The sequence below is a fragment of the Brienomyrus brachyistius genome, chromosome 5, assembly GCF_023856365.1.
Source record: "Brienomyrus brachyistius isolate T26 chromosome 5, BBRACH_0.4, whole genome shotgun sequence".
NCBI classification, from domain to species: domain Eukaryota; kingdom Metazoa; phylum Chordata; class Actinopteri; order Osteoglossiformes; family Mormyridae; genus Brienomyrus; species Brienomyrus brachyistius.
Genome location: NC_064537.1, coordinates 18,205,141 through 18,232,071, shown reverse-complemented (window position 1 = coordinate 18,232,071; position 26,931 = coordinate 18,205,141). Strand labels below are relative to the sequence as shown.

At 43.9% G+C, this 26,931-nt stretch overlaps 1 protein-coding gene across 2 annotated transcripts in view; it reads right to left on the bottom strand.

The window, feature by feature from the left end:
- The window catches only part of LOC125742623 (inactive phospholipase C-like protein 2), a 77,213-nt gene that overhangs the window by 47,650 nt on the left and 2,632 nt on the right, over nucleotides 1-26,931 (bottom strand). The window lies entirely within an intron of this gene.

Sequence of the window (26,931 nt, the reverse complement as noted above, 5' to 3'; positions counted from 1 at the left end):
ACGGAATCAGTTGGGGCAAATATGTGATTCAGCGCATGACTGGAAGACCTCAGACCGTTCCTGAGTTTTGTATGGTTAATCACTGCTTCCTCCTGTCACTCAATTCAAGCTCCTCTGATTGCCGTGTTACTATTTTCAGTTTATTTTAACACCCCACCATACTGAAGTTTGAAATGACATCTACATAAAACACATGCGGAGAAGCGTCCAGTTACATTTCCTACTACTGGCAGACTGTTTCTTTTGGCTTGCAGGCATCATTCTGCTTTTTTGTGCTTACTTTATTGGAGCCTATTTGTAATGTCATCCCAAAGGTTAAATGCTGAGTGTGTTTGCTGTTGCCACAATGCTGGTGAATGCAGAATTGAAAGATGATGTCAGGGAGGGTGCTATATGAACATCTGCGCTGAAGTAACCAATTGTATGGCAGCATGGGGAGTGTGAATGCCCTGCAATAGACTAGTCTGCCTAGGATAGGCTTGAAGCCCACCACAAATCTGTATTGTACACACACTTCGGAAATAGATGTAGCTGACTGCAATTCCTGAGTGGTGTGGGCCTTTGCAGGTTAGGATGCTATCTCACTGATAAAAAAAAAGGTTATTGGTTCAAATCCCACATCAGTAAATTGATTTCACCACTGGGCTCCGCGGATTGAGATCTGATCCTGCTTTGGCAAAAATGTTTTTCAGTTTTGATGAAGCAGCCTGCTCAATAAATTAAATGAAAGTACCGATGAAGTACCACCTTCCATGTTAACTATAACTACAATGCATTACCTGTATCACAGAAAATTGTAAGACTTTAAGGGAACAGATTAATATGCAACTGTACTATACCCTCATGCTGATATTCTATCCAAGGCTGTTCAAATAAGTCTCTTAATCCCCCAAGATCAGTTTTCCTGGTCAAATTGTCTTCCTGAAATAGTACTTTACTGTATATACATGTATATTTTAGTGCAATGACAGCACAGTGATAAAAAATGCATGTATTGTATTACACAGCATAAATATGGTTTAGTTTTGATGTTATATTAGGTTTGTTAGGTTTGCTGGAGTTACATTTGTGGCATTACAGGACTCATTATACTGCTTTGGAGTTTAACAGACTGTGGAGCAAAGACAGAATACAGAGGGTGAGACAGGAAGGGCGTTGAATCTACACACAGGTCACAAGAGACTGGTGTGTCGTCTCATCTCTAGGGGACCGAGAGATAAACAGAAGTCTTTCACATCACTAGAAAGTAGTTTCAGCTCAAAGAAACCTGTCAGCTGACTCCCCCACAACCTGAGATACGTTCACATCCCGCCCCCCCCCAGGCTGACACACCAACTTCAGATGCCTGCATTCAATAGCCACCATGACAATAAGGTTATTTACCAAAAAAGGCACTTTGGAAATGTGAAGATGCAGCTGCAGTAAAGTCTGAATACCTGCATAGGGGTCTCTCATCATAGGGAATTTATACTATACCTTCATGTCATACTTCTTTGTGTACATTTGTTTATCACATCTATTAGAAAGAACGAAGATGAATTGTGTTAATTCACGAACTCCTTCAAACATAAAGGCCTTCCTCACCTGCCAGTAATAAACTCCCCTGCTGAAAGTGCCAAGACCCACGTAGGTGCAAATGCTAAATGACTGTAGCACTTTCAGAGTTTTTTCGGAGGCTGTCTGTAAAGCCCAAAAGGAAGCGTGTGAACAGGGTGAAGCCTGAGTCAACTCAGAGCCGCGGAAAATGAGACAAGCGGCGCAATAGGTGACAGGAGGGACACGGTCTTTAAACTCTAATTAAACTTCCCACTGACGTAATTAACGGGCGCAAGAAACTCAGATTTACGGCTGCATTCTGTTTGCGACATGTCCAAATATAAAGCACAGGAAATCAAGCAAAAAACTATTTCCTGTCACGAGTCGCAAACAGCATTCACGGATAAACTGATATTGTCAAAATATGTGCAGAAATAAGTAATACAGAGAGGCAGTACAAGGGCTGCTGCTTGCATTTCTGATGTCTTTTTTTTATTTTGACTACAACAATTCCAGTGGCATGAGGCTGTACTGATTTCTTCTGCGGTTACCCTCAGCTATGACCTGAGTGGCAAATCGGAGACTGACAGGCACTAATCAAACTGAATTAAGCTCTAGACTCCCAGCCCCAGTGAAGTGCATCAAGCAGTTAGGACTAGGTCAAGCTGAGCTACAGTATGCTGCCATCTTCTCTATAATAGTCTAAAACTGTTTATTCCCAAAACAGCTGAAATATTCTTCAGCACGATGCTAAATTGCACTTGACAACGAATCAGGTGACCCGAAAGAAAGGTCTTCAACAGACCTGTAAGAATTCAGAAGGCAACTGTATGGCGACCCAGATCCAGGCCCCTGGGAGATGCACCCCCTTCCCCCAACCACTCGCTGTTTCTGTCTCCGTGTCCAACAGGACGCTCGTTAGTGGAGGTGGCAGTGCTGAGAGACTTCCGGCATCTTCCACCTGTCCAAGCCCATTACACGGTTGCGGGAGGGCAGCCTCTCTCAGCAGATGGGCTGCTGCTTAATCTAACGGATGTTTTCAAGCAGTGAAATAACAAACAGGAGTGACTCCTTCGCTGACCTCGACGGTGCCAACATCCACATGAAAACACTGCGCTAATCTCTGAGGCGCTGAGAAAACTGACACATTTGAGATCTGACGCTCTCATTTTAACACTTGCTGCATATATTACTATATACTAAATATTACCACTTTGCATAATTTTACAATAAGTTATTTAAAACAATAATTATAAGACAAATGAAAATACATTTTATATATTTGTCAAAATGTAACATTTTTATCTAGGCTGACAGAATGGGAGGCTGGTGGCGAAATAATAATTGAAAGCCAACTTGACATCCCAGATATTACTAATGGCATTTTCAATTAAATTATAAGTTATTTAAATAAATTATTAGAATTTATTTAATTGTGGGATACACACCCACTGAACATCTGTACACCTATTATTTATGCGATTACATAATCAGCCAATCGTGTGGCAGCAGCGCACAGCATAAATCCATGCAGACACTGGTCAAGAGCCTCAGCTGATATTCACATCAAGCACCATTATAGAGGAAAGAATGTGATGCCAGTTCAAGATTACCTAGTATATGTTTAAAAATGAGATTAAAGTTTACTTCTGCCGCTTTTACATGAGCGCTGCATGCGTTTTCCGAGACGATCATGATGCTTTTCATCCTTGCTGTTTAAATCATTCCGAGGCGGGTTTGTGAGAAATTTATCTTTAATTCCTTTTTTTTTTTAGTTTTATAAATACCCTATATTTATTACAATGCAATCACATTGCAATATTTGAAAAATGTCCAACACCGTGCTGTCGTATTATACAAAGTACTTCTCTATTATACAAAACACTTATTCTATCCTGATCTTGTTGTATCTGTTCTTTCAGCCAGATCACAATTATAGCTTGTGTCACTTCATTTGTCTACGAACCCATTATTACTAATTTTATTACTAATTTTATTATTTATTTTTTTACATCTGTGTCTTAATAGGTTAACCGGATAAAACCCAGTACTAACAAGCTGAAAGGAGCCTTATCGACACCTATTGTAGCGGAGTCAGACATACTTCGATCAATAAGTCAGTTTCCCTCTCGTGTATGTATACTGGGATAAGGGCAGCGGTCCGGTTAAATAGCGTAGTAAAGCTATAACCTAAGTCTATGATTGTTGGGGCCAGATGTGCTGGTTTGAGTTTTTCTGGAACTGCTGATCTACTAGGATTTTCACACGCAACAGTTTTTTGGTGTGAAAAACAAAAACATCCAGTGTGCAGCAGTTCTGTGGGTGACTGTGCACTGTTGATGAGAGAGGTCAGAGGAGGATGGCCGGACTGGCTGCAGCTGACAGAAAGGCTATGTCGTCTCAGATAACCTCTCCGGGCAACTGCAGTGAGCAGAAAAGCATCTCAGAATGCAGAACACGTTGAAGTTTGAGCTGGATGGGCTACAGCAGCAGAAGACCATGCCGGGTTCCACTGCTGTCAGCGGGCAGTGGGCACAGGCCCACCAAACCTGGACAGCTGAAGACTGGAAAAACGGAGCCTGGTCTGATGAGTCGCGATTTCTGCTGAGGGTTAGAATTTGGCGCCAATAGCATGAATGCATGGACCCAACCTGCCGAGTGCCAACAGTCCAGGCTGGGGGTGCTGGGCTAATGGTGTGTGGAATGATTTCTTGGCACGGCTTGGGTCTACTGATAGCAGGGGAGTTTCTAGCTATTGAGAAGATCCGGGGTAAGTCAAGTTTATCTGGGGCTTGACTTCTGACTTTTTTTTTTGAAGGAAGATGGGGGCTAAAACACTCAGGGCTATAGCCCCGAGTGATCGGACCTAACAACGCCCATGGTTGCTACCAATCGACTGAATGTCACAGCCTATCTTGAGTATCGGTGCAGATTATGTGCATCCATCCCCTTCATGGCCACAATTTGCCGCCTTTGTCTTTTGTAATGGCTACTTCCAGCATAACACGCCGTCGTCTCAAATCGGTTCCGTGAACATGACAGCGAGTTCAGTGTTCAGTGGCCTTCCCAGTCACCGGATCTGAATCCAATAGAACACATTTGGGATGTGGCAGAATGAAAGATTCGCAGCGTGAATGTGCAGCTGACAAATCTGCAGAAACTCTGGAAGGCAATCATGTCAGCCTGGAACAGAATCTCCAGGGAATGTTTCCAACATCTTGTGGAATCTACGCCAAGCAGAACTCGGGCTGTTTTGAGAGCAAAGGGAGCCCTTTTCCAGTATTAGTTATAGCTTTCGTAATGAAGTGCTCAGTGAGCGTACTTTGCGTAACTTTTGTCACACAAATTCCTTAGCACTACACAGTTGAAGCATCAGTCCAATGATTCACTGTTGTAATCTGCAAACTCATAATGACATGAGCGATTTGCTTATGTGATTCTAATAACGATGAAGCAGATTACAGCCGCAGCAGAGGTGATAATGACACTATCAGCAATCTGTGAAGAGTATCGTGCTTTTCTGCATCTAAGGATGGGCTCTCTGTCTGCCAGTACTCTACCAGAAAATACAAAATCTGCCCTGGCAGATTTGGCTACTCTTTGTGACCATTCTTTCTTTCATAGGAACTGACGCAGCCATTTTCTGTCTTTTCAAAGCACAGTTTCCCACTGTTGGGTCTCTCTGCTTGTGGCATACTTCACTCTTTCATAGCAGCCATTTAACACAGGAAAGGGTCACACAGTATGTTCCATCTGAAGCTTTCAAAGCCAAAGGCAGTGCACAAGTGGCAACCAGCCACAACGCGGAAGGGTTGAGAGCTCCAAGCTCATACATGGGGAGGCTGAGTTGAATGTGGGGTTAGGGGGCTGGCGGCCAGCGACAGTCTATAATAAGATTTCCCCAAAGCAACGAGTTAAATATGTATAGAGGAGACAAAAATAATTGCCCTTGAAGGGGAAATGCACATAGAAAATAAAAATGAATGTGAACCAAGGATGCATGTAGACTGCCTCAGGTGACATTCATCTTCCTGTATCACCACTGTCAGGGGGATGGGGGAAAAGGCCACCTCTGCAGGAGAGTAAATGCCAGGCGTAAAATGCAGTGCGGACGGAGTGCCAAGACTGAGGCACAATTAGTATTGTCAGAGGACTAGAACATTATCATGATATTGCGTACAAAACTATATGTTGTCTGAATGTACATTGCAAAATCAAACCTTTGCATATAGAGACAATTATGCATACAGAATTGTGGCTTACATTTTGGATAAACAGTACGTAGTCTAATTAATTTAAATGTTTTTTAAATGCACTGAATTCAGGCCACAGCATTAAAGTAATTTCCATTTAACATGAAAGATAATAGGAATGTCTGTAAAAATTAAGTATTCCACACTATATATTCTGACAGGCAGCAAAAAAAAACCTGTATTTTTGTTTACATCAAGAAATCTTGTTTTTGCTTTGTAAGTTTTCACAAAGCAGACAAGATGCCTTTAAAAAATGTAGTATAATATTATAATAACAGCTACCTCACATGGCAGGAGACGGGCAACCATCAGCCTTGTAGCGGTCAGGGGTACTAGTCTTTTGAAGGTCTTTGTCCTTTTCTCTAAGAGTTCATTTAACTGCCAGAATTTACTGCCATTGAGTGTTGAGCAATAGCTGCATCAGATGCAAGTTACTCATCTTGCTCCTTCCATGAAGTGCTAATGGTGCTAAAGCTACGCGGAGGTTCCATGACAGAAGTCAGCATTACACCATGTGTAGGTCCTATAACATTTTTAATTAAATTTCCACCCACATTTCATAGAACTTTTACCAGAAGGCTGTACATGGATCCTCCCATCTGCATTCGGTTGTAAATTCATCCATCTTCCATAACCGCTTAAGCAGTACAGAGTAATGAGCTTGGGGCCCATCCCAGAAAGCACTGGGAACATCTTGGGTGGGATGCGAGAGCGTCCAAGGCACACACACATACACATTTTATGTGCAGAGTAGAAATACCAATTCACTTAACTGCAGGCTTTTAGATTGTAGAAGGAAACCCCCAGGAATATGTGCAGACGTGTAAATTTCACACATAAACCAGGGCATAAATCTGACATCCCTAAAGGTGCAAGACTACGGTGTATGCCAGTGAGCCATCACATTACAGTTTGTCTGTATGCCTAAACAAACAACCAAACAAAAACAAGCAAATAAATAATCAATAAACTGGATTAACCCTAAGGAGAAGAGGGGAAAAAACATTGATTTATTTGGTTTGAGTGGATAAAATTAGTTTCAAGCTCCTAATCAACTTTGGCTTAATGGCAACAGTAAAACCACATATTGACAACCGTTCAAGGAACAAGACTAGACGCACTTAATAAATGGAAATAAGGCCGGTGGTCTCCTCCTTAAGGAAAACAAAAGACGCAAAGTACAGCCACCAGCAGTCTGGTCAGAGCGTCTGAGATCTATGCTAATCATCTTAGCCATTAATGGCGTTTCCTTAAAAAAATTATTAAAGCATCTCTTTGTGTTTCAAGTTTTTTTTTTTTTTATCTTTAAAAGCTGCTTTATAAAGACAGTATTTCACATTCATGCCAGTGTGTCTTTCATGGCTAGAAATCTCAGGTGGAAAATGACCTTAATAACGTGTCTTTGCGGTTTCTCCCCACATTTTAGTACCATTAAGCTGAATTAAAAGCTACACTTTAGCCTGAATTTAAAGTAATTCAAGTAGAATTGAATGCGATATAACAGCTAAGAATCCACAGCTGAGGATTATGGGAAACCATCCATCTTCAACCCACTCATGTGGTACACTGTAGGGATGATGGGGGGAGCTGGTCCCATCCCAGCAGGAAGAGGAAGCAACGCAGGGGACACGTTAGAAGGGACTTCAGAAGCAGGAAAAGGAGAACGTGCAACAACAGAGCCCATCACATTCACAGCAGACCCTGCATTCTGCAAGCACTGCACAGCTTTCATTAACAGGAACTGTATCAGGAAATAGTCATGCAAAATACATATGAAAATCAGAAACTATAATCATAGAGCTGGTAAATATGAAAAGAATTGCCGAAGACGTGTATATATGTGTATAAGGATGCATGGAAACAGCTTCCTTTTTTTGCAAACTAATGCCGATAGACAGGTTTAATTCCTATATGCGCTGACCATCTGAGAAGCATAAATTTTTAATTGCTTAATATGTTTCTCTGTGACGCAGTTCTAAGCTGAAAAAAACAAAGTGATGAAATTGTGTTAAAGTGGTGATGGTGGAATGGCTTCCAAACAGCTCACACCAACTCACAGTTTGTACACACGGCTGATAGTAATGACGAGTGTGTCATTCCCATATATTTGCATAATATGTTAAAACAAGACATTCAGTGTGGGAGGGGGGGTGGTATCAGATAGTCACATTGCACAAAGAAGCTAGGGGCACAATCTTTATTTGAGTTCACCTTAATTGACATGCTTCCCTGTGCCAGGCCTCTTTTTTCTGTTCTCAAGAAGGTACACTTCATAACTTCTGCACTGGACACTGCATGAAGGACAAGACCATGTGTCTACCGTCCTACCACTGTCCTTCTTCCAGCTCATCCAGCTTATTCACTCTCATCCCCTGCATGATCAAACGTGACAGGCGGTGACAAACTGGAAGCTTTCCACTATCCTCCGTGCCAGATATGACCAGGGCGAGGCACTGGGCCTTCCTGAATTTGCACTGTCAGCAGCAGCACTTAGGGAAGAGTCTTTCACATCACTCTATATAAACATTTTCTACTTTTCAGAGAAGGAACTGGAGCAAGTTCCGCTTGCTGTTTTTACTGCCCTTCAGAGGTGGAAAGTTCAGGTCCGCAAAGTACAAATCCAGACCAAGGTATTGTTTCAACCAACCAGTTGAATACTCTGCGACTCTTTATACTGTTTGGTTGAAACAAAACATTGGTCTGGATTTGTACATTCTGAACCTGAATTTTCCATCTCTGCTGCCCTTAATATTTCAATTTCTGCTCTGTGTGGTTCGAATATTTGGGGTTTGTGTGGGTTTCCTCTTGTGATCCAGACCTGCATTTAGACGTTTTTAAATAGCCCATTGTGTGTGTGTGTGTGTGTGTGTGTGTGTGTGTGTGTGTGTGTGTGTGTGTGTATGTGTATGTGTGTGCTCCCAGTGATGGACTGACATCCCATTCAGGGTGTTTCACTGAATCCCAGTGTTTCCTGGGGTGGGATCTAAGCTCATCATGACCTTACACTGAATAAGCAAGGAACAAGTGATGAAGCAGGTTAGCATCAAAATCCATTAAAACAATCATTGTGGAATTTTAATGTAACACCAAGAAACTGATTAACATTACAGTCAAAACTTGCTTTAGATCAGGGCAGCTCAACCAGGCTCCTGGGGATCTACTGCCCTGATGTAACAAACCTGGTGCAGATAATCAGGCCCTTCAGTAGCATCTCATTATTAGACTCAGCTATGTTGAACTCTAATACTAAGATATTTCTGAAGGGTCCGATTATCTGTATGAAGTGCGTTAAAAGCTCTGCAGGGTGGTAGACCTCCAGGAGCAGGGCTGGGCCGCCCTGCTTTAGGTCAACTAACACTGTGGCCATTGCTAGCAAAACAAGACCCCAGCCAGCCCCCTTCCTGCTCGCCATAGCGACGTAAAACAGCATGTGTTTCTGCGCGTGGCTCTCAGTTAGACAGACAGCCTCATTGTCGCCTCCGCATGAAGAGCTGTCCTTAAGCATGTCTTGGAGTAATCCACCCTTTCAAGTTGCAGTCTGACACAAAGTCTACAGGCTAATCAGTCATATGTTTACAAGTCATTCTGTTAGAAAAGGATCCATTGATCTCCCTAAAGAAGCCAAGCATTAGTTACTGTATGTTTTCACTTCTCCTTCTACTGTGTTTCACTTCTCCTTTTCCTGGCAATTTGGAGTTTTGGTTGGACCACTACAAATGAAACAGTCTTGCTACTGTGTGTATACTGACCATCTACATGTTACTGAGGTACTACAGCGGCATGGGGGTCTTGAGATGGAGACCTCCAGCAGGCATCCATGCCAAGAAAGTGGCATCTCAGACGTGCATGACTCTCCACAAGGATGGCAGAGAGAATCTCAGTCTGAGGACGTTTAATAGGATGTGTAATACTCTTTCTTTGGGTCCCTGGGTCCTGGATTATACTCGTAGTTATTCAGTGGATTGTGAAGAATTTATTCAAAATTATTATTATTTTTATTATTATTATTGTTGTTGTTGTTGTCAGTTACTAGTAGGAGTAGTACTAGTGGTAGTAAACTGTATTTGCGTCAGGCACAGCTATCAAAGCATGCAAGACATCGCAATTAGGGTTGTCAAAATAACATGTTAATTTCAATGAATTAATTATAGAAAAATAACACATAAAAAAAATATCTAGATTAATCGGGCTCAATGATTCCCCTTCACAATCTGAATACAGCTGTTCATGGTAGCACTGTAAATATGAAAGTAGATGCAAAAATGGTGCTTGGCCCGGTCAATGAAAATACAACATTTAAAAATAGGTCTGTGTGGTTTCTTTTAAACTTTTAAGTTTACTTTTAAATGAAATTAAAGTGTTTTGGGAGCATATTTATACACTGAACAAAAATATAAACGCAACACTTTTGTTTTTGCTCCCATTTTTCATGAGATGGACTTAAAGATCTACAATTCATTCCAGATACACAATATTACCATTTCTCTCAAACATTTCTCACAAATCAGTCTAAATGTGTGATAGTGAGCACTTCTGCTTTGCTGAGATAATCCATCCCACCTCACAGGTGTGCCACATCAAGATGCTGATCTGACATCATGGGTAGTGCACAGGTGTACCTTATACTGCCCACAATAAAAGGCCACCCTGGAATGTGCAGTTTTGTCTCACAGCAAAATGCCACAGATGCCACAAGCATTGAGGGAGCGTGCAATTGGCATGCGGACAGCAGGAATGTCAACCAGATCTGTTGCTCGTGCATTGAATGTTCATTTCTCAACCATAAGCCGTCTCCAAAGGCGTTTCAGAGAATATGGCAGTACATCCAACCGGCCTCACAACCGCAGACCACGTGTAACCACACCAGCCCAGGACCTCCACATCCAGCAGGTTCACCTCCAAGATCGTCTGAGACCAGCCACTCAGACAGATAATGCACGGCCCCATGTTGCAAGGATCTGTACACAGTTCTTGGAAGCTGAAAATGTCCCAGTTCTTGCATGGCCAGCATACTCACCGGACATGTCACCCGTTGAGCATGTTTGGGATGTGCTTGACCGGCGTATATGACAGCGTGTACCAGTTCCCACTAATATCCAACAACTTCGCACAGCCATTGAAGAGGAGTGGACCAACATTCCACAGGCCACAATTGACAATCTGATAAACTCTATGCGAAGAAGATGTGTTGCATTGCATGAGGCAAATGGTGGTCACACCAGATACTGACCGGTTCTGAGTCCCCAGACCCCCAATAAAGCAAAAAACTGCACATTCCAGGGTGGCCTTTTATTGTGGGCAGTATAAGGTACACCTGTGCACTACCCATGATGTCAGATCAGCATCTTGATGTGGCACACCTGTGAGGTGGGATGGATTATCTCAGCAAAGCAGAAGTGCTCACTATCACACATTTAGACTGATTTGTGAGAAATGTTTGAGAGAAATGGTAATATTGTGTATCTGGAATGAATTGTAGATCTTTAAGTCCATCTCATGAAAAATGGGAGCAGAAACAAGAGTGTTGCATTTATATTTTTGTTCAGTATAGTTTAAACTACAGAAATAAGCACATATCACCATTTTAGTGTCTCTACCAAACATCCGCGAATCCTCCTCATTCACGACGGCTTCTGGAACGTAGCCTCACGAATGTCCGACGTCTTACTGTACGCATCCATGTGTCATGAGCACATGACATGGGTCAGGGACAGACTAAAGGCATTTCTTTTGACTGTGTGAGGTAACCAGAGTATGCTGAGGTAAGAACATGGGAAAAACACTATGCAAGCACACTGTGCATTAGCCACTTTGCCACCCAAGTCATGGCTGATGCTAAAAACACTGACAACAGTGAGCTGTCAACACAAATCTGGGCAAGGAGTTACTGTCCAGTGGGGCCCACCTCTTCACTCAGATGAGAGCTGACAACCTGCACCCACACAAGGAGACAAACACCCATGGCTTTATAACCTTACCCTCTAGTCAGACAGCAGAGAGTGAGTTGAATATGAAGAGGCACGGTCACTGGACAGATTCTGCTGCCGCGAAAATCCTTAATAATAATGAAAAATTACGAAAAAACCTTTATTAGCTATTTGCACAAGTATAAGTACTGGTACATTGGAATGTTTCTCTGCACCTACCCTATCTTACTCTTCATAGCTTGGGGTCTCAGCAATGGGAAGCACCCCTGGAGCTGGGGGCTAAGTGCACAGCTCAAAGGAGGGGCCTATTCATCTGAGGCTTGAACCAATGATCTTATGATCATAGGCAAAGAAACTTATCCCATTGAGCCACACAACAACAATGACAGCAACAACAATGACAGCAACAACAACGACAATAATAATAATAATAATAATAATAACAATAATAATAATAATAATTGATGCTTTATTGATTGTCCAGAAGTCTTTCTTGTACAGGTGGGTGAACTTCAAGGAGTGTTCAGTCCAGCATTCAGACTTGACACTTACTAGCTCTAGAGGTAATTAAATTACCCTAGAGTTCTCCATGATCTAGCTACCTTGACAAACCCCTATAGAATGTTCAAATTGGTACTAGTGAGAAGGAAGGCTTACAGGACTACCCTGCCTTGGCAGAAAGATAAAAACATGGTTATAAAGCAAAGTGAAAATCATTCTGGCTCGGACGGCACCCAGGATGAAAAGGTCCGTGTCTGTAGATTAGGCAGAGCTCTACAGGTGAAAAATGGACTACAGTCTACCTTGGGCAATGAGGGCAAAACCAGCACCGACCCAAGTATGGCTAATGTAATGGCTGCTCGACTGAGCAGTGGGTCAAGACATCAGACAAAACCACCTGAGGATGTTTCAGGGGCTCATCAACACCTACCACCAAAACCGACACTGGTGCATGAAACGGACAACTGAAATTAATACTTTCATCGTCTGTACCTATTATACTGTAGCACAACTTGAAACAGGCAAAACAGAATCCAGGCAAAAATTGCACACAGCATCCATCCATCCATCCATTTTCCAAACCGCTTATCCTATTGGGTCGCGGGGGGTCCGGAGCCTATCCCGGAATCAATGGGCACGAGGCAGGGAACAACCCAGGATGGGGGGCCAGCCCATCGCAGGGCACACTCACACACCAGTCACTCACACATGCACACCTATGGGCAATTCAGCAACTCCAATTAGCCTCAGCATGTTTTTGGACTGTGGGGGGAAACCGGAGTACCCGGAGGAAACCCCACGACGACACGGGGAGAACATGCAAACTCCGCACACATGTGACCCAGGCGGAGACTCGAACCCGGGTCCCAGAGGTGTGAGGCGACAGTGCTAACCACTGCACCACCATGCCGCCCTGCACACAGCATTAATACAGGAATACCTGAACATTAAGATCACAGAACAAAGAATTTGCAGATCAACGACGTACAATCATTATGAATAACCTTTTTCCAAGATCAACGCTGGAAGAAATCAAACACCAAGTTACAGTCGCATTACACAAAGAAAGACAGATGACGGTGGGATCAGCACAGACCCACACCGTACAGAGCCACACTCCGTGGACCGGAGGCATGACACCTCACAAACCGACAGCAACTACTGCAACAACAGAAGAATCTAATGAGGCACCATTGTAGACACAACTTACCTCAGTCCCAACAATAATACGAACACTAATACATTACTTCGATAGAACACTCACAGAATAACTGACCTGACCCAAAGACCACTAATACTGAAACCATCCGAAAAACTTTCAATGACAATATAACATATTAATGACCACATCATACCAAAATACACACATCCTCTATAAACACTAGATGATAAACACACACTCATCTATGCAGCAGCTGTCACTGTGGACTCAAAACAAGGCGCAGAAAAGACGGCACCACCACACTAGACTAGCACGCCAGCCTGGGACCGCAGACTAGAATCACAGATTGACGCCATCAGATGTGACCTGGGTCGGCTAACACAATACAAGCAGAACAATGCATCAAGAAAACTACACAGACACCTGAGATAGATATTCGAAAGGATAAAGAGACACACAAAACAAGAACATCACAATGAACACACAGACACATATACACACTCAAACAGAAACTGGCATTGAAATCACAAAGACTAAGACCATACAAACGATGCAATCTACGAAAAAGACAGGACATAAAATACAAAACAACGAAAAACTTCTGCAAAGATACACTAAACAAAACACGAACAGAAAACAATGACACGCCTACACTGGACAGCCTCACACAATACTGGTCTTCCCTCTGGTCCAATGCAGTAGAGCATAATAGCAATGCCTCATGGATCAAGGAAGAAGAGGAAATAACAAACAGCATTACGCTGATGCCTTTTGAACAGATAACGACTGCAAATCTGACACAAATAATAAACAAAACACACAGCTGGAAAGCACCAGCGGGGTATTTTCCGAACGTCGCTTAAATCATCTGAGATCAGATGCTTCATCTTGGATGAGTTAATGACAGTGAAACTCATCCAGGATAAGTCGGTATTTCAAACGTAACTGTGTAATAGATTAGTCTAGCTCAGGGGTGCTCAACTCCAGTCCTGGGGGGGCCAGAGCCCTGCACATTTTTGGGTTTCCCCTCATTTCACATACCTGATTCAGTTCCTTGTGCTAATTACCACACAGCTCTTGAGCTGAATCATTAGTGTGGGATCAGGGAAAAAACTACGCTACACAGGGCTCCGGCCCCCCAGGACTGGAGTTGGGCACCCCTGGTCTAGCTGGATCCAATCATCGGAGATGACTGCACGTGCCCGCGCTGCTTGAAAAGCCGATATATATCGAGTCTAGAAAACTTGATCGGCAAGTCTCTCATTGGCTTCCACAAAATGTCAAAAAACAGGGTACAGGACATGGGAAGTTAAAGTGAGGTACAGAAATGTACTTCAAACTGGTAAACATGACATTTCATTCATATATGTGTGTGTGTGTGCGTGTGTGTGTGTTAATTTTATGTATATGAAATGCAGGAAATCTTTAACATTCATAAAACATTCCTGTTGAAGCCAATAAGAAGATAAAACATTTGGAAATTCTGGGTAATGAGAATATTACTGTGATTTTTAAATTCATTATAGAAATGTAATTTTATTGCGTCTACATCACCTGTAACAGCATAAAACGCCCCTTTAATTGCCTGCACTTGCAAGTGTCCGGGAAAAACAACAAAAATCTGAAGGAAATATTTCAGGCCCAAATAGAATTTGCGAATTTCCTGGCAAACTGCACTCAAATATATTTGATATATCAAATTTGATATATTTTCCGCATCGCCTACAGTATACAAAAAAAGTGCCGCTTGCAAAATATCTCAAGGCAATGGCCATTTTCTGTGTGGCTGTGGGAGCCCGACTTCGCCTAAACTCCTACTATATGGCGGTAATAAATCATTAAGATATAATATTCCATCTCAGCTGAAGCAGTATCTTTCGAAAACAATATCATCCGGCAACAATAAAAGATCTTGCCGATCGCGCAAAACCCTCTCAATTTGAATTTCCCTTCTTATTATTTGTGCACCAATTACAATTGGTGGCTCATCCGTTCATATGACTGAACGGATTTTCATGCATAGACACTGATTAAGTGTGTGAGCTAATCTTTGTTTACATAGAACAAACCTGCTCCAAGCAGGTTTGAGGATTTGGATGGGCTGCTGTGACAACACATCCAGCAAGAGTTTTGGAGAACCGACAGATCCAGGATCATGGCAAATCGTCAACAATTACATCGGCTAAACGAGTAATCCACGTACAAAAAACACCCCCTAGGTGTAGATGGAATACACAACTTCTGGTACGAGATATGTACCACTCTACACCCACTCATAGCAAAACATTTCACACACATCATGCAAAACCCACAAGACATACCACAGTTATTAACAGAGGGCTTCACATTCATCCATCCATCCATCCATTTTCCAAACCGCTTATCCTACTGGGTCCGTATGGTCCGGAGCCTATCCCGGAAGCAATGGGCACGAGGCAGGGAACAACCCAGGATGGGGGGCCAGCCCATCGCAGGGCACACTCACACACCATTCACTCTCACACGCACACCTATGGGCAATTTAGCAACTCCAATTAGCCTCAGCATGTTTTTGGACTGTGGGGGGAAACCGGAGTATCCGGAGGAAACCCCACGGCGACATGGGGAGAACATGCAAACTCCACACACATGTAAGCCAGGCGGAGACTTGAACCCGGGTCACAGAGGTGTGAGGCGCCTTTCAACATTGTACAAGATATTTATGACAAATATAAGTAGCAAAACATACTTATATCACAGACAACATACTCACAGAACGACAAAAAGCAGGTCGGAGGAAACACATGGGCTGTAAGAAACAACTTCTGATTGATTCTGTGGCACTCAGGCAGGCAGCCACACAAAAAGCGGAGATTTCTACATGCTGCCTACGTCGATTATAGAAAAGCTTTTGGCAGTGTGCCACAGACATGGCTGATACAGGTCTTATACATATACAGGATACATCTCCCACTCAGACAATTCTTGCAGACACCGATGGGACACTGGAGAACAACATTATACCTTCACACCAACACAACAATGCAAACAAATACAATCTACATCAGAAGAGGCGTCTTTCAGGGACATGTGCTCAGCCCTCTCTGGTTCCGTCTGGCTCTTAACCCACCATCAAACAGACTCAGACGCAGCTGCACACACTATGGACATAAAATCATAAACCAGCACCAGCAGTGCACCCTCTCACATTTATTCTACATGGATGACCTGAAAATATTTGCCGGAACCAACAAGCACTTACAACATCTGCTCCATATAACAGAAAAAAAATTCACAAGGTATAAACACGGAGTTTGGCCTGGACAAATGTAAAACGCTCCATGTAGAAGAAGGAACCCTAGAGAAGGAGGCTTCATTCTGCAAAAAAATCAGAAAAATATGACATAGCATAGCAAAAGTCATACATTTACCAAGTCTTTCAACTTGTTAATGGCCTTGACCAGTCTGGAATTTCTTTTCGGTTTTGTAGAACAGAACAGATGAGTGTAATGATGACACATTAGAGGACGATAATGGATCTGTCACTATGCAGCCGTGCAGTACAAGCCACCAGGTGGACCCCTACAGCTTGGCCAGTTCCACATGGTGCCCAGTGCAGACGCTCAGACAATCGCACTATTATGATTATGCTGGTGAGGGTAGCACCAGCACAGCCCTCCGGCCCAGAGTGACACTTCCAAAAGAACTTTCTATACATCCTTTTAAGGTAGGGGTGGGGCATTGGGCATTGTTCTTTTCTCCTGTTACATGCTTTCACAAAGAAAATGCGCATTTACAATAATAATTCAGGTAAGGCATTTTTTTCTAAAGAGTAAAATTATTTTTCCTTCTTAGACTGCAATCAGAAATCCAGTGATTTAAAGTGTAAAACCACATGCTTCCCCATGAAGGCTTTGCTATTATTAGGATTAAAAAATACCCAGAAGGCCCTGTGTCCACATAAGATAGTGGCTTTTATCTGATGTGACCTAAACAGATGGTCCAGCTAGTCAGCTTCTCAGCTTCTATACCTTCTTGTCTTCTCCGTATTCCCACCGCAGGCTCAGACTCTGCACAGTGTGGCAGCCACAATCAGCGTGCTCACACACTCAGGAAAGCTGTTACTTTCAGAACACAAAGGTCTCATGTGGGGGGCTGCAGTATATCGACCGCAGAGACAGGCTCAGGGCTTTATCCGGAGTATTTAGCAAGTAATTTAATGGTGAAATGACTTCATTTCTGACAAGGCCCTAAAAAATCCAACATCATTGCAGCATTTTACTTTGTTTGCTGCACCAACAAAATAGATTTTCTAAGATCAAGTCAAATTCAATAATCTGATGATAATAATAATAATAATTCTTTTTAAAAAAATGGAAAACAAAATTCTAATAAAGCCCAATCACATGATCATAATAAGATACTCCATCAACATCTATAGTACAGATATGGCAGGTGACACCACAATAGGATCATAGGCATTACTGAACAGAACACAGTCTGGGGATTCATACTTTCCAACGGGAGAAAGCATGACGGATACCAAGCCGATCGCTGTGCTCTCTGCTGTCCTCTGCCTGGTAACATGAGCAGCCCGGATCCCCACATTAGATTAATCCCAAACCCAAGGGCCATTATGTACAGTAAGTCAGTTAGCAGTACTGAGGCAGGCAGTGTGGACCAGTGTCTCTGAGGAAGTCTCTCACTCCACTGCAATGTGAAAGGCGCCCATGCGTGGGGCGGGCGCGGGCACTATTATGGCACTGAATCGCAGCAGCCGTGGAGGGCCTGGTAGCGCATTGGCACCGTGGACATCTGGGCACATGGAGACGGGCACGCCATTTCCAACTCGGGGTCACTGCCCCACCAAACAAGTGTCGATCACAAGGTTCGTTGCAGTGCAGTGCCAGTGCAAAGACAACACTAATGCAGTGAGTGTCCAAAAACACCAGCAGACCTGGACCTGCTGAAACCTCTCCTTTCTTATGATTCAATATCATCACAATGCATTGGTCTCAGTGAGCTCATGACAATACAGCAGCCAATCAAAATACAACACATGATAATAAAAACATAAAACCCATAACAAACCCCTCACCATAAACTAGCACTGCAAATAAGAATGTGGGTAACTATCAAATATATTCATTTATTTATATAGCAATTTATTTACACACTACAGCTTTCCACCTTCTGGGATTTCAGTGGAAATATTTTGTTTTTCCACTGCATTCAAATCCTAATTAAAAGACTGGGAAAGTATTCCCTGAAGTCATTAAAAGGGATTGCCATGGAAATCCAGCATACACTGATTTTTGTTTTTCTTTTTTTGCAGTTGAAAGGAAAGGAAAGTTTGACAAGCAGAGATGGTTCCTTTGTCACCCAGTGTTTGACACCCAGATGTAAAACAAGTGCAAAAAGGGGACACAATCAGACACAACAAATAGTCCACTGAGCTGAAACTGCAAAGGGTTTGGCATCTCAACCCCATCTCCAGCGAGATTTGCATTTTTGGTGGTTTTTTCCAATGAGGAACGTAAAGAAAAATCAAAAGTATGACACAAGATACTGGATAGTCAGGCTGTAAATAAATAAAGGCCAGACGAAAGAAAAGGACATAAAACGTTGATAACAGAGGAGAGAGTCGGAGCTGAGTGAGCAGGCACAGACTCCCTGGCTCTGCGTTTCCATTGGTGATGCGCCACACGCCCATTCAGCTGGATGAGGTGCCCCCCTTCGACCTGTACCAAGGGTGGGGTACACTCTAAAAGTTACACTGGTGGCTTGCCTGCTGACATTTAATCCAAGCAAATAAATGCCCCCCTTAACTGCACATGGTGGCATTTTCAAGAACTGAAGACCTAACTCCCATTCCATTGCTCGGTTTGCATATGCAGGGGAGCTGGGGGTTTTCCCTGTCATCGCTGAAGCGTGATCCCTTTTGGGGTTTTCTGACGTCATCACTCATGTGTAATCCACTTTGGGGTTTCCCGATGTCATCACTCATGTGTGATCCACTTTGGGGGTTTCCCCTACAGCACCCCAGCTCTACATATTGCACACTTGAGATATATAATTTCCAGAACTCTCCATTGACAATGTGACCCCTGGTAGGGCTCTAGACTGAATAGCTGGAAAATCAGGGGGTTTGAGGGGCCAAATCAGGACGTGGGATATTCTTTACGTTATCACCATTTGCGTCTTTCAAAACTAATGAATATAACATAGTAAGAAAAAATTAAAACTAAATAACAAAACACCACAGGATCACTTACCAGTTTAGATTCTTATACCAGTACTATACAAAGACAAACTGAACTAAAATATATATATATATATATATATATATATAGTATATATATAAAGTATATAAAGTATATATACTGTAAACAGTATTGAATGTGACCATTGTCTTGTCTTAGTTCAAATGTGTCTGCATGTTGTTTGCACTGACAACAGGAGACAAATTCCCAGTATAGGTGAAGATACTTGGCCAAATAAACCGGATCCTGATTCTAAAATGGTTGCTTCACACACAAATGCAGAGAAAGTAAAAATACATCGGGATCTGTGAATATGAAAGTGACGGATGTTTGCTTGCTGTAATACTTTGGTTCCCTACAGATGTAATGGATTACTGAACACGAAGGACGCGAGACACTGTCATCTCTTCTCGCTTTTACTGCCAGATGATCTCTCTCAGTTCAGAAAGCAAGCAAACTCATGCTAAATCCGGTCAAATCAGTAAAAATCAAGACAAAAAGAAAACAATATTGTTTTTCTATCTACCCATATAATGGAATATCAAACAGGCACTTTCGCACAGTGTTAATCATGCAGATGACAGCACAAATCTGTGAACCTCTGTAACTGTTTAAAGTTCCTGTGCGCCACTTGTAATCGAATATCTGTCTTCACATTAAAAAGCAAAACCTCTTATCACAATGCTATCAACAGCAGTCTAGTTAGTCATATAATTTACTAGCCTCCATTCTGCGGTTGTTCATGAGTTTCAGTTTTACTGTTTCTGTGGAAACGATAGAAAATCCACATTAATGAAAGGTTCCTGCTGGGCCTACTGCCTGGTTCCTTTCTAGATGCCCCCCCCTTGCCTTTCTCTCGGCACGTCGGATTCACTTGGACCGTCCATCTTCATGTCACCGTACTGCTTCACCTACGGGTACTCAGGTATACCAGAATACATTTTTCACGACAGGCTGGGATCCCATCCACCTGCGTCACACCTTGTGCTTCCTGGGACAGGCTCCAGGAGCCCCAGTGACCCTGGATAAGTGTGGTATAGAAGATGGATGGATTTACGAATGGATGTGGCTCGGCTGAAGGGTGTCATTTGCATGGCGACACTTGAAAACCTTGAGCGGAAATGTCACAGGGTCCTCCATCCCCATCTGGAGCCCCCCCACCCATTAAAAATGCCAGACACGCCCCACTGGCACGCCATCCTTGTGACCAGCTGCCTAGAATACACTCTGAGCCCTCATCGGAGGTCCAGCCAAATCCAGCCAAGCCGAGCCATGGCACCATCAGTATGCCCGCCTTTACGCGCCATTGGTGAGCCCGTCAGCAGGCCCGCCTTTACGCGCCATCGGTGAGTCCGTCAGCACGGGCACCTTTATGCGCTATCGGTGAGCCCGTCAGCAGGCCCGCCTTTACGCACCATCGGTGAGCCCGTCAGTATGCCCACCTTTACGCTCCATCGGTGATCCCGTCAGCAGGCCTGCCTTTACGCGGCATCGGTGAGACCGTCAGCATGCCCGCCTTTACACGCCATCAGTGAGCCCGTCAGCACGGGCGCCTTTACGCGCCATCGGTGAGACCGTCAGCAGGCCCGCCTTTACGCGCCATCGGTGAGACCGTCAGCACGGGCACCTTTATGCGCTATTGGTGAGCCCGTCAGCAGGCCCGCCTTTACGCACCATCGGTGAGCCCGTCAGTATGCCCACCTTTACACTCCATCGGTGATCCCGTCAGCAGGCCTGCCTTTGCGCGCCATCGGTGAGACCGTCAGCAGGCCCGCCTTTACGCACCATTGGTGAGCCCGTCAGCACGGGCGCCTTTACGCGCCATCGGTGAGACCGTCAGCAGGCCCGCCTTTATGCGCCATCGGTGAGTCCGTCAGCACGGGCACCTTTATGCGCTATCGGTGAGCCCGTCAGCAGGCCCGCCTTTACGCACCATCGGTGAGCCCGTCAGTATGCCCACCTTTACGCTCCATCGGTGATCCCGTCAGCAGGCCTGCCTTTACGCGGCATCGGTGAGACCGTCAGCATGCCCGCCTTTACGTGCCATCAGTGAGCCCGTCAGTATGCCCGCCTTTACGTGCCATCAGTGAGCCCGTCAGCATGCCCGCCTTTACGTGCCATCAGTGAGCCCATCAGTATGCCCACCTTTACGCGCCATCGGTGAGCCCGTCAGCATGCCCGCCTTTACGTGCCATCAGTGAGCCCGTCAGTATGCCCATCTTTACATGCCATCAGTGAGCCCGTCAGCAGGCCCGCCTTTACGCGCCATCGGTGAGCCCATCAGCATGCCCGCCTTTACGTGCCATCAGTGAGCTCGTCAGTATGCCCGCCTTTACGCACCATCGGTGAGCCCGTCAGCAGGCCTGCCTTTATGTGCCATCAGTGAGCTCGTCAGTATGCCCGCCTTTACGTGCCATCGGTGAGCCCGTCAGCAGGCCTGCCTTTACGTGCCATCAGTGAGCCCGTCAGTATGCCCGCCTTTACGCGCCATCGGTGAGACCGTCAGCACGGGCGCCTTTACGCGCCATCGGTGAGCCCGTCAGCATGCCCGCCTTTACGTGCCATCAGTAAGCCCGTCAATATGCCCACCTTTACGCGCCATCGGTGAGCCCGTCAGCAGGCCTGCCTTTACGTGCCATCAGTGAGCTCGTCAGTATGCCCGCCTTTACGTGCCATCAGTGAGCCCGTCAGTATGCCCACCTTTACGTGCCATCAGTGAGCCCGTCAGCAGGCCCACCTTTACGTGCCATCGGTGAGCCAGTCAGCATGCCCGCCTTTACGTTAAGTGTTCTGTGTCAGCATTTCCGAATATTTTAACTTTCAAGCCAGGCCTGCTTTAGGCTGGGGCACCGCAGGTACTGAATCTACTGTCATTGACAAGATGCTAAGTGGCACCATGCAGATCCTTAGCAAACATGACAATGCAACAAACATACTATTAATATTACACTCATCAGAAATATTTTTACTTAAAATGAATGACAATTTGACGCTTTTTTATGGTGACTCACAAAACATCCCACAACATGGAAACAAAACGACATGCATTCCATCAGCTCTGAACAAGAAGAAACCACTTCAGCATTAATTCACAGAGAACCAACAACCAAATGAGAAATCTCACATCATCCACTGAAAGTAAATTAAGAGTAACAAAGAAAGTGCCTTAATATAAATTCACCCCCCCCCCCACACCCCGGGGGGGATCAGTGAAGTTCTATCTCATCTGTCTCATCTTAATGATACCTTAGGGACGTGGGGGCTTTTCTGAGCTTTGAGGGTGTTAACGTCAGTTACTCTCTCACCACTAAGAATAACAATAAAAGGAAAAAATTAATTTCTTAAAACGATTAATGGAATATTAAAAGTAACCGTCTACACTGATTCCCTTGGAACTCTTAAGAGTGTTCGTCACTCTCTCTGTCTCTTGATTCGCCTTTAGCTCTCCAGAGAGATGCTTCTCAGGCTGAGTCTATGTGCCAAACGTCAAACGTCTCGCTGCTCTGAATGGGACTGGCTCTGAACAATGACCCTTCCGGCTGTATTTATTCGCAGTCGCCGACAGAGTCCACTCATTTTCATCGATCATGTTCAGCCACTGGCGGTTCACAGACGTGAGATCTTCCCTCAAGGAGACAGGTTCAATGGCGGCCATAAGTCAGCTGCCAAAAGGGAGGCAGGAATAATGATTACATAGAGGATGCTGCCCCAGCTAGCGAACAGTCGTACAAACGAGGGGATTGAAGGGGGTGTGGAGACAGGTGATGGTATTACAACAGTGACAGGTCTTATAGGCCTCACAGACACCCCATCAAATGAGCGTCTTGCCCAGGTACCATCCACCTGAGGGGTATTTCCAAATCTCGTTCAGTGGACCAAGAACATCTATGAAACAGATTTATCACCAATCGCCCAGACGAACACAAAGATTTGAAAATATTAAGAAGCAATTCTATTTTCTATTCTATTTTAGTTTAAATGCGTTGTAGCATTAACGTGGCACATAATTTATTTCCTTAATTTTATATTTTGCTGTAGCTACCCAATAGCTGGTCATATTGCTGCAGTGTAATATGACAGTCATCCATCCATCCATCCACATTGTGCACAAACACAAAGTAGAAAACGCTAACTGCAAGATACGTGCCATGTTTTCAGCTTCTTCGTCCTCTAGGGCACAGCGTGCGACATTTCAGAGGCAGATCAGACATCAGAAGGCAGATGAGTGGTGGATGACTGCTGAACAAACCACAGCTGTTCTCAGAGACTAAGATTCCTAAAAATCCAGTGAAAAGACTCCCTAAATTGCCAGCAATCCTGATAATCGACACCATGCGTCTCTCAGAATCTGGACTGATTCATCCCTTCAACTTCCATGCCACTTGTCCAGCAAAAAGTCATGGTGAGCATGACGCCAATCCCACAATGCACTGGGCACGCAACAAGGGGCATCGGGAAAGCGATGGGCTCTGGATTGATACTTTCCAAACATTTTACTGCCCGCCTTAGTAAGGTTTTCATTACAACTCCACATCAAATAAATGTTCCAAATCCAGGCTATGTGTAGATTGATGAACTTCTTCAGTTCACGAGTCTTACATTATATCGGTAAAAGTGGGAAAGGACCTAATCAGACAACACTGTCAAGAGAGGGAATCGGTAAAGAATCATTATTGCCATAATCCATCCATCCAGCCATCTATCATACATCCATCCATTCGCCTTTCATTATCACATATCCATTACGAACTTGCAGTGCTCTTTGCCATTATGCTAAATAATCAGCTACTGAAACTCTCAAAAAACATGAATTGCAGTGATATGAATTTATGCACTAAAAGCCAAAGACAGTATAAGAACCTTCATCGAGCTTGTGGCATCAAGCGTCCTTAATTACTCTTGTATAAGCATGTCCATCCCATTCCACAAGAGCAGCATGATGACAGTGTCTGAACGTTGTGAAACAGTGCTACACTATGGCTCACATCCAATCGAAGTTCACTCAGCTCGTGTATAAACTGGCACTTAAAAATTCCACAGCAGATCTGCACCAGCTTACACAGGACCAGAGGCCTCTGCAAACGCGAGCTGGAGTTTTTACTCATAGCTACTAAAAGCCAGCTTGGGGAAGTCCTGAGAATCCTGGGCCACAAACAGCCGTTATTGTCTCCTTCCCTGTTTATCGGTCCACTCCGCTTGTATCCTACACCTCCCGATCCTGCCATGACGCCACGCATTGTACAATGTCACCCTTACGGCTGTTCTCACAAAGATGGCTCTCTGCCAGCACCCCAAGCCCCTCCCCCAAACCTTATGGGGTCTTACTGGTCAAGTATCAAATAATCTCAGCTGATGAGTATGTTTCACCAGCTACCCAGAATAAGGGCGCTCGCTAGGTGAATGAAATCGAAACGTAAATGCAATCTGGTGGATTCCTTGTTTTTTTAAAGCAATTAAGAGAAACGGTCTGGCGGGTCACGCTTCGTTTCATTTACACCGATTATTAGCTGCTTAATGGCTGGAACTGCAATCCACAGGGATCCACAGAGATGCAGAAGTTCTGGTGGGTCTCGCTGCAGTGCATCTATGAGAGGTTAGGTGCAAGGGTAGGCCAAAATGCCATCAGAATGGTCAGGACAACAATGCCAGTAGGCTTCAGTACCAGACGATTCACTGCCCCAAAGCGGCCGAGAAGCGTCCAATCACAGGGCTCGGAAGAGGATGCTAGAGTTCATATATAAACATCAGTAAATCATCTACTGGTAATTGACGCAGCAAAAACAAATCAAAATGGTACAATAATTTTTATAAAGCTTTAATCAGAGTATGCACTGTCTTAGTAATTAGATGTTTCATTGAATGCAATTAAGATAAAACACAGATACGGCATCTGGATTAACCACAGGGCAAGCTAGATAATTAGTTATAGCCAAGTGTGAAATGCTTAACACTGTAGGCTTATAAAATATGAGATAATGGTATAATTAAAATAATTACAGACATTAATATACTACAAAAACATGTCCATTACTTGAATTTTGAATGCTGTAAAAGCTGAATTTTTGATTTAATAAACAATATTCAACAAATAACAGTAACTAATGAAAACTTAAGTGCATGTGTGACAGCGTTTGTGGATAATGCTCCATAGTAAGGAATCGCATTACCCAGCACGCAGGAATCAAGAAAATGCGAGAAAGCAGAATGTTTTATCAGAGAGCTTGTCAACTGTAAAGGCTTCGGAGTTCTTGGCAAACTGTTCTGCTTTGCAGAAAACGAGCAAAGGACAAGAGCTTTGCCACTTTAGATCACAGTAATATTGTTGTCTAATATAAATCAATCAATCAAGTTTAATTTGGCATAGTGCATTTTTACACACAGTCTTGTCAGAAAGCAACTTCGCGGTGACTGACTGTAATTTTGTTTGGGGTGAATAAAAAAAGTGGAGAATTCTGAAGCCTGGAAATGATTCCATAGCTTGCATGCATGCATGCTGCGTGTTTGAGCAGGTCTCCTCCTGCATGCGGTTTACTGAACCAATGTATGACTGCATGTAGGAGCGTGTGCCCTGCAATAGACTGGCATCCCATCCAGGATGCCCCCAGCATTGTTATCAGAGTGTCCTGAAACAGACTCAGCAGAAGCCGATGGTAGATAAGTGCTTGAAGATGAGAATAGATGGATGGATGGATGGATGGATGTATAAAAATGATTCCATATCTGCTGTAAATAAGGCAATTGCTTAATACTCCTGCAAAACTGTGTCTACATAATCAAAAATTGCAAAAAATAAAATCACAGAAATATTAGTTGTATACACAAGTTATCTATAAAACGAACATCCATCCATCATCTAGCCAGTAATCCTCATCAAGGTCACAGGGTACAGAATAACTCCAGTTGTAAAAAGCTTCTATACAATTGTCTGATGATGACAGGCAGCTACAGGGCACTGGGGGCAGCGAGGTTTGCATCCTGCTAAAGTCTGACAGAGAGCCAATGAGGATAAAGATAGAGCTTTCAAAGGACGCGTCCGGGCGAAGTGGCACGACAGCTGACCTTTAGAAACCTAGGATTTGCTTGCGTTCCATCATCGATAAAAACAATTGAAGAATGAAGCCCGGAGCAGACTCACATATGCCACAGAATCATGTCACTGTTTCGGCATCTCATCCCATCACTGGGAGTCCATGGCGGGAGCTGTTCTGGAATCACATTACGTAACCGAGCAGGAGAAGGGGACCACGGGCCTACAGCTGGTGTCGGCTCTGCAAGGCGGATGGTTACCTCCCAGCACCCCACCTGACTTC